This window comes from Dipodomys ordii, unplaced genomic scaffold, assembly GCF_000151885.1.
Source record: "Dipodomys ordii isolate 6190 unplaced genomic scaffold, Dord_2.0 Scaffold365, whole genome shotgun sequence".
In the NCBI taxonomy this organism is placed as follows: domain Eukaryota; kingdom Metazoa; phylum Chordata; class Mammalia; order Rodentia; family Heteromyidae; genus Dipodomys; species Dipodomys ordii.
In genome coordinates, this window is record NW_012267581.1 from 24,129 (window position 1) to 31,945 (window position 7,817).

General features: G+C 41.7%; 2 pseudogenes; one reads left to right on the top strand and one right to left on the bottom strand.

Moving 5' to 3' along the window:
- Positions 1–371: 371 nt before the first annotated feature.
- Positions 372–1,416, bottom strand: LOC106001688 (annotated as a pseudogene).
- A 3,641-nt stretch (positions 1,417–5,057) lies between these two features.
- LOC106001691 lies at positions 5,058–5,738 on the top strand (annotated as a pseudogene).
- Positions 5,739–7,817: the final 2,079 nt, after the last annotated feature.

Here is a 7,817-nt window from a genome sequence, read left to right on the forward strand (position 1 = left end):
GCTTCTGTGTGAACTACCCTTGATCTCTGGGACCACATCATCTGAATGGTTTGGGGAATGTCAGAGTCACAGTCCATACCTTTCTCTCTGATGTCATCAATAAGGATGTTGATCAAAATGAACATCCTCATATGGCCAATCCAAGCACTGCAGTGAACCACAACAGTGAACCACATGAGATGTAGGTCATGTGGACCTGCATCTCATGTGGACCTCTTCCAGCAAGTCTAACATGCCTCCAGAGTCAATGAGCATGCCACTCAGGTCTGCAAATGTTAATGCCAGATCATTCTCCTTGTATAACATTGTCCAACTGTGAGACCTTGAACTCCCTAAGAATGTAATCAGGAACCACACTTTCTTTTGAGGCTCTAAACACACATGACCTGTACGCTGAGAGCATACTGGTCAATTCAGTCTTTCACATGTTTGATCTTCTCTCTCTCCACTTCCTTGCTTGTCACAACAGGTACCCAGGAGTTTCTCCTGGAACACCATCCACTGGAAGTGCTTCAGTGTGTTTTGCAGGCAGCCTTGCATGGCACTGTAACTCTTTTGGGGCTTTGAATTGTCGCACTTGGTCAAATTCAGGCATGAGGATGCTTGCATTAATGTTATCAGAAACCCGCCTACTGGTGTCCCTTTGTGTAGGATGACCCTGGTGTCATCAAAGGGCAAGATCTTTATATATCTATTTTTGTTCTTATGTTCTTGCCGTTCACCCTCTTTTTGTCCCTAGACAAGTTTGCATTCCTATTGCTGTAATGCCTCAAATTCTTCCCCAAATCCTTGTTTTATCTGTGATCTTGGCTAAAACTTGCTCATTTCTCAAAGCTGGCTTTCAATTTCAACAGCATTAATCCAAGTTGTGTTGAGAGGATGCTTGAGATGTAGTACTGTGATCTGTAATAGATTGGAACCATTCTCCTGTATGAACATCATATTCAGCTCCTGGCAGCTATCCCCACATGGGTCACTTTAGAGTTGCCATCATTGCTCTAGTCCTTGTTGTCACAGGTACACAACGAGAGAACAAAATCCCCAGCGTGGCTCTGGCTCTCCCATACAAGCTTACATTTTTCTTAGCAGTTTGTCTGCTTCTTTTCAGGGAGGTGAGTAGGAAGTAGGATCTGCACAGTTCAGTGGAACTTGAGCTCCATCACATCTCCATTCTTCTCTTTCAGCTGCCATGATGCTCCAGGTATCAGACCAGCTCAGCTAGAATGAGAAATTTACCCCTCCATATACATTGTAGAAGTCTCCTGTGTTCTGAATCTTGCTGTGGACTCCAGTTCTCATAATAGAAAGCATAAAATCTCCAGGGTTACTTTTTCTGGGCCTTGCCAAAAAGCTGCCATCAACTCTCGTTGTCAGTGGGAGATTTTCAGCCTCCATATCAGTAATGTTAGGGTCAAATCACCCTTGGACTCCGCTCAGCCTAATACACATCAGGCTGGTCCAGGGAGGCCCACTTGGGACCATACCTAGGGAGTGGGGGGTTGGGACAGAACCAACTGGGTACATGCAGACCCTCCTTGACACCTGTGGGATCCTGGGCTTTGTGCAGCTGTTTGATAAGCCCAGTGCTCCTCCTCTCCCATAACTCTTACAGAACATTTAGCATACCTAAGTCCAAGGGAAGATAATACTAGAGTTCATTTTATTTCTATAAACTTATTTTTTTTGGTTCCAGTCCTGGGGCCTGAACTCTGGGCCTGGGTGCTTGTCCCTCAGCTCTTCAGCTCAAGGCTAACGCTCAACCACTTGAGCCACAGTACCACTTCTGGCTTTTTTCTTTTGCTTATGTGGTGCTGAGGAATCGAACCCAGGGCCTAATGCATGCAAGGCAAGCACTCTACCACTGAGCCACCTTCCCAGCCTTCTGTAAGCTTATTTTATGGCAAGGAACCAGAGCTCTTATATTCTCAGATAACTCAGTTTGCCAGAGCTAGAGGAAGTAGGAAAGACTTCATGAAGACATGCCCTGCAGAGATGACTCATAAGGAATAATTGTGGTTTGCAAAAGCACAAATGCTATCTGGAGAGAGAAAAAGAGAGGGGGAAGAGAGAGAGGAGAGCGAGAAGGGAGAGAAAGAAGAGGAAGAGAGGAGAGAGGAGAGAGAGAAGAGAGGGGAGAGAAAAGAGAGAAGAGAAAGAGGGGAAAGGAGAGGGGGGAGAGAGAGGAGAGAGAAGGCCTGGAAGCTGACCCTGATCATTTTTGCTCCAGGCTAACAGGCTACCACTTCAGCTGCAGCTCTACTTCTGGCCTTTCTGCAGGTTAATTGGAGATAAGAAATCCCTGAAATTCCTGCTGGGTAGGCTTCAAACTATGATCCTCAGATCTTAGCCCTCCTCAGTAGCTAGGATTACAGGTGTGAACCACTAGACCCAGCAAATAAATTATTTTATAAAGTCCAATGAATGAAAAATGCAGATTGGTATGTTAGCATATGGTATACTAGCATATTTGTCTTCCAGACTGTAGGGAGAGAGTACAGAACTCAAGGGAAAAGAGGGTAAGAAAATGTAGCAGACACTGATGGAAGTGAACTGTACAAACTCATGGGTGGAGATGAGAGGGGAAGACTGGGAGAGAATGAGGGAAGGGAAGACACTGTATGAAAGGAAATGTACTCATTACCTGACTCATCTAACTGGAATCCCTCTGTATACCTTTGTAGTAACCATTAAAAAAACTGAAAAAAAGGATACAGACGGTTCACAGATTTATTTACAGAAGTAAATAAACTAGACACACCCACTCCCTCAGACATATAGATAGACAGACAGATATATACACCCAACTCACTGTATCAACCATCCCCCCAAACAAAAAAGACAACCAGCCAAGCAAGAGGGAGGCCGGCCGGCCAGCCAACCCACTAACGAGACAAACAAGGAAGAAAAAAAACAAACATACGCAAGCAAAGAAAAAAAAAAAACAGAAAGAAAGAAAACTATCACCAGGAAGTTATAAAGTTTCATCCAGTCAGGACTTAAAACACTTTTATGCCCCAACCTCTATGTGGAGGCTGAGTTACCCCAGATGAATATGAATCAAAATGTAGCTCTTAGATACAGCATCCCCCAGGAACCAATAAAAATATGCCAATTACATTATTCTGTGCTTTACAGACACTCTAACCCAATTGCCTCCTTTCCCTAGGTCAAGCAGTATGTGCCCTTTGTGCATACTCACCAAAGGCAATGTTAGTAAGGCCTTATTACTATTGCTCTTGGAAACCTCTACATCCTGAGCAATTAAAAAGTAACAAGAAAACAATTCAGAAACCAAACTGTTGGGACAACCCTGCATTACATCAACCACCCAAGTAGTTTCATTATGTAGCTCTGTTCTTTACCCTTACCTACACCATTACCCACCGCCTCTGAGCTAAATTTCTCATATATACATATACACATACAAACACATAAACCACACACACATATATACACAAATATACATACACACATATATGTGTATATATTTATATGTACCTACACACATTTATGTAATTGTAACAAATAATACTGACCCCCCAAAAGAAACAAAGTGTCCTGAAGCTGAATTCCAGATCTCATAAATAGAACAAGAACACTTTTAGATGCAAAGTGAAAAATGTCAAACTGTAGAGATATTTTTCTATGAAACCAATGGAAACAAGAATACCCCTTAGTCTTAAAAGACATGCCTTTTTACAGGAATTATGCATAGAAATGCAGACTATCATAAAGGTACAAAAACTTTTCTTGGAAGTGGCGCTGTGGCTCAAGTAGTAGAATGCTAGACTTGAGCTGAAGAGCTGAGGGACAGTGCCCATACCCAGAGTTCAACCCCCATGACCAACAACAACAAAAAAAGAAACAAAGTTTTCTTTTGTCTTAGCTCATGAATACAAAGTGAGGAACAAGCCTTTCCTCCAGAATAAACTAGCAAGCCAAGTCATACATTGTAAGGTGGAGGACTTAAATACTCAATGCGTATTTGTTTAGATTAATTCATATTCATGAAAATGAAATTATTTTATCTTTCAGCCCTGTTTTCTTTATGTATAATTTACCATTACATAAAATAAATCATTGTACAAGTTAACAAAAATTCCTATTCTATTGTGGGCAGGATTAAAAAAGTTACTAAGGGGCCGGGAAGGTGGCTCAGTGGTAGAGTGCTTGCCTTGCATGCATGAGGCCCTGGGTTCAATTCCTCAGCACCATATAAGCAGCAAAAGCCAGGAGTGGCACTATGGCTCAAGTGGTAGAGCACTAGCCTTGAGCTCAAGAGCTGAGGGACAGTGCCCAGCCCAGAGTTCAGGCCCACGATTGACCAAAAAAAAAAAAAATTGCTAAGGAAAATGTACCTCCATCAGTACTGAAACAAACCAATAGTCAAACCCGCATGCAGCTGTCAGTTGCTGAAAACACTGCACTGCACACAACCCTATACCCATTTTATCTTTTAACAGGGCTCAATAGCTAGCTCTATAGTAAAACAATCAACTACTCTAAGATCGCCCAGCATTGATTAGAGACATGAAGGTTAACAATACATTTTGGAGCTAACTGCTTCTCTGAAGCATTTTTCTCTTCAGAAGACTTGTCCATTTTCCACCTAGCATAATCAGGTCTTTTCCTGCTTGTCAAAGACTACAATCCCTCAGGCATCTCCATACCTGGAGAGCCCAATGCCAATCCATAATGGCTGAGCACACACTCAACAGTCTACATCTCATCTGTGGATTCTATTTTAATGAAAGGAAAAGCTAGAGACCAAGACACACAGACCAGAACAGCAGCCACAGACAGTGCTGAGGACTGAAATGGCACTTACCGTTTATGAGAAAAAAACATTCCTTAGGATTAATCAGTGACTCCAAGTTTCCAGCTGCCAGCAAGACCTCTCACTGCCCTGCATGCTCTCTTCATTCACTGGTTCAGCATCTTGCACGATGGTTGAGTTGCCCTACCCAAGAAAGTAAGAAAAGGGATGACATCTCTGCTCTCTGAAATTTCTCGTGAGCATTTTTCTCCCTTCTAAGAAACACACATCTGGTCTCTGCTCCTGGGTGCAGCCGTTCCTGACAGTGCAGTTCAGCCATGGCAGAATCACAGCCCGCGTCCGGGGGCCTCACTGATGAGGCCGCTCTCAGTTGCTGCTCCGACGCGGACCCCAGCACCAAGGATTTTCTATTACAGCAGACCATGCTACGAATTAAGGATCCTAAGAAGTCACTGGATTTTTATACTAGAGTTCTTGGAATGACCCTACTCCAAAAACTTGATTTTCCTTTTATGAAATTTTCACTCTATTTCTTGGCTTATGAGGATAAAAATGACATCCCCAAAGAGAAAAATGAAAGAATCGCATGGACATTCTCCAGAAAAGCCACACTTGAGTTGACACACAATTGGGGCACGGAAGATGATGAGACCCAAAGTTACCACAATGGCAATTCAGACCCTTGGGGATTTGGTCACATTGGAATTGCTGTTCCTGATGTTCATGGTGCTTGTAAAAGATTTGAAGAACTAGGAGTCAAATTTGTGAAGAAACCTGATGATGGTAAAATGAAAGGTCTGGCATTTATTCAAGATCCTGATGGCTACTGGATTGAAATTTTGAATCCTAACAGTATAGCAACTATTGTGTAGTTGTGTGAGAACACTTCTGTGAGGTGCAGTGAAGACTGAAAGAGAAAGAAAACAGTGCATTGGAGATACTCAAATACTTGGAGCATCTAGGACCAATGGATGGATGGTGTCCTCATTCAAATTATTGAAGTCCATTTTCCTTTCCTGTTTCAGCAATTCCCCTGCCCTTCATAACTGTGTAGTTATTTGTAGTTTTAAAGTAGTACTTTATCAATGACCTTGAATGTAGTTGTATAACTTTACTTTTTAGGTAATAATTAGAACAAGTCTCTTCAGAGGCTGCATTTGCTGCCTTCTGGCTCCCAAGTTACCTATCTTCTGTATGCCTTTGGATCTTTTTTTTTTTACTTAACTTTTTTTTTTTGTCATTATCTTCTGGGGTTTCCATTCCTCAGAAATACTTTTCACAATGCAAAAAAAAAGAACACTGAACAAAAATGAAACTTCATATGTACTTCAAACAATACAAAGTGTTTGTTTTACAAAAGAGAAGGAATTCCTGAGAGCAATTCAGAATCATACCGACAAGGATACTAATAGAACAATGAGTATCATTTCTTTTATAAAAGAATTTCAGAGTTCAAGGACTAACCTCATTTACCTGAGAGTGGAGAGGAAGGAGGACACAGTTTTTACTGGATACCCGGCTACTGGACCAGGCTGTAACATGCTCTTTATTACTAACTAATCATCCCATGAGAAAGAAAGCAGGATGTATAGAATAATGTGAATAAATTGAGCACTCAAGTTCTCATCATCATTTTAATAATTTAGATTATGCCTCACTATTATACATTATAATACCTCTTGTATTAGTCTCTTGTAAAAATCTTCCATGAGTTTGTGCACTGTGCTCTTGGCTCTTAGACCTGAATATCATTTTGAGAGAAATGGCATAGAGGTTGGTAGAATAAGAGTGCCTCCAGGAAACCTGGCTGTTCCCACCTTTATGATCCTTATGATCTTTGTGATACTCTTGAAGAGTCTTCCTTCCAGAAGGTCTTCATGATGCTAGTAGCCATTTATGATCAATTATATCCAACAACAAATGAAATACTAGAAGTAGGCTTAGTAGTCTTCCCTGCAGTGTTCAATGAGTTTCAGAAATTTAAATCTGAAGCTGGGCGCAGGTGGCTCACCCTGTAATCCTAGCTACTCAGGAGGCTGAGATCTGAGGGTCGCTGTTCAAAGCCAGCCCGGGTAGGGAAGTCTGTGAGACTCTTATCTCCAATAAACCACTAGAAAATCGGAAGTGGCACTGTGGCACAAGTGGTAGAGCACTCGCCTTGAGCTGAAAAGCACAGGGACAGCGCTCAGGCCCAGAGTTCAAGCCCCACAACCAACCAAAAAAGTAAAATAAAAAATAAATAATTTAAATCTGAAAATCTCTTACAGCCTGAAGGATAAAGACATCCAACCTGTGCTTGAACTACAGTTATATCTTCTGAAGAGACTAGTGGAAGACTTTTGGATAGGCTATACCAACTTGTTCTTTCTTTGGTAGAAGTACTTCACATTTCTTTTTTGGATTAAACAGGTTTATGTCAGCAATTTAAACAAATTGTACATATAAGCTGAAATAAAATTTTAAATATTAAAAAAAAAAGAAACACACATCTTCAGCCCCTTCCTCACACACAGTTTCTACTCTAGTGCTACAGAACTACAATTCTGGGGGAAGAGAGTCACACAGTGTTATTTTGGCTCTAGCTTACTTATAAAGTATTCTAAACCTAAGGAAGAAACATTTAGATTGGAGACACAGAAAAAAAGGCTTCTGTTGTCACTCATTTCTGTTTCATTTTTTTTTTTTTTTTGCCAGTCATGGACCTGAACGCTGGGACTGGGAGCTGTCCCTTAGCTCTTCAGCTCAAGGCAAGCGCTCTACCGCTTGAGCGCCACTTCCAGCTTTTTCTGTTTATGTGGTGCTGAGGATTGGAACCCAGGGCCTCATGCATGCAAGACAAGCGCTCTACCACTGAGCCACCTTCCCAGCCTTCTGTTTCATATTTTAAGGATAAGGTAAAATCAAAAGCCTGACTGCCAGGTTTCTGTAGAGGAAGACCACGCTTAGTGTCCTACCTCCATGAAGTAACATTGGCAGTAGGAAGCAATTTCAAGTCATTTCTTACATCGATCCAGGGACATCAAAGATATGATGCCAGCTC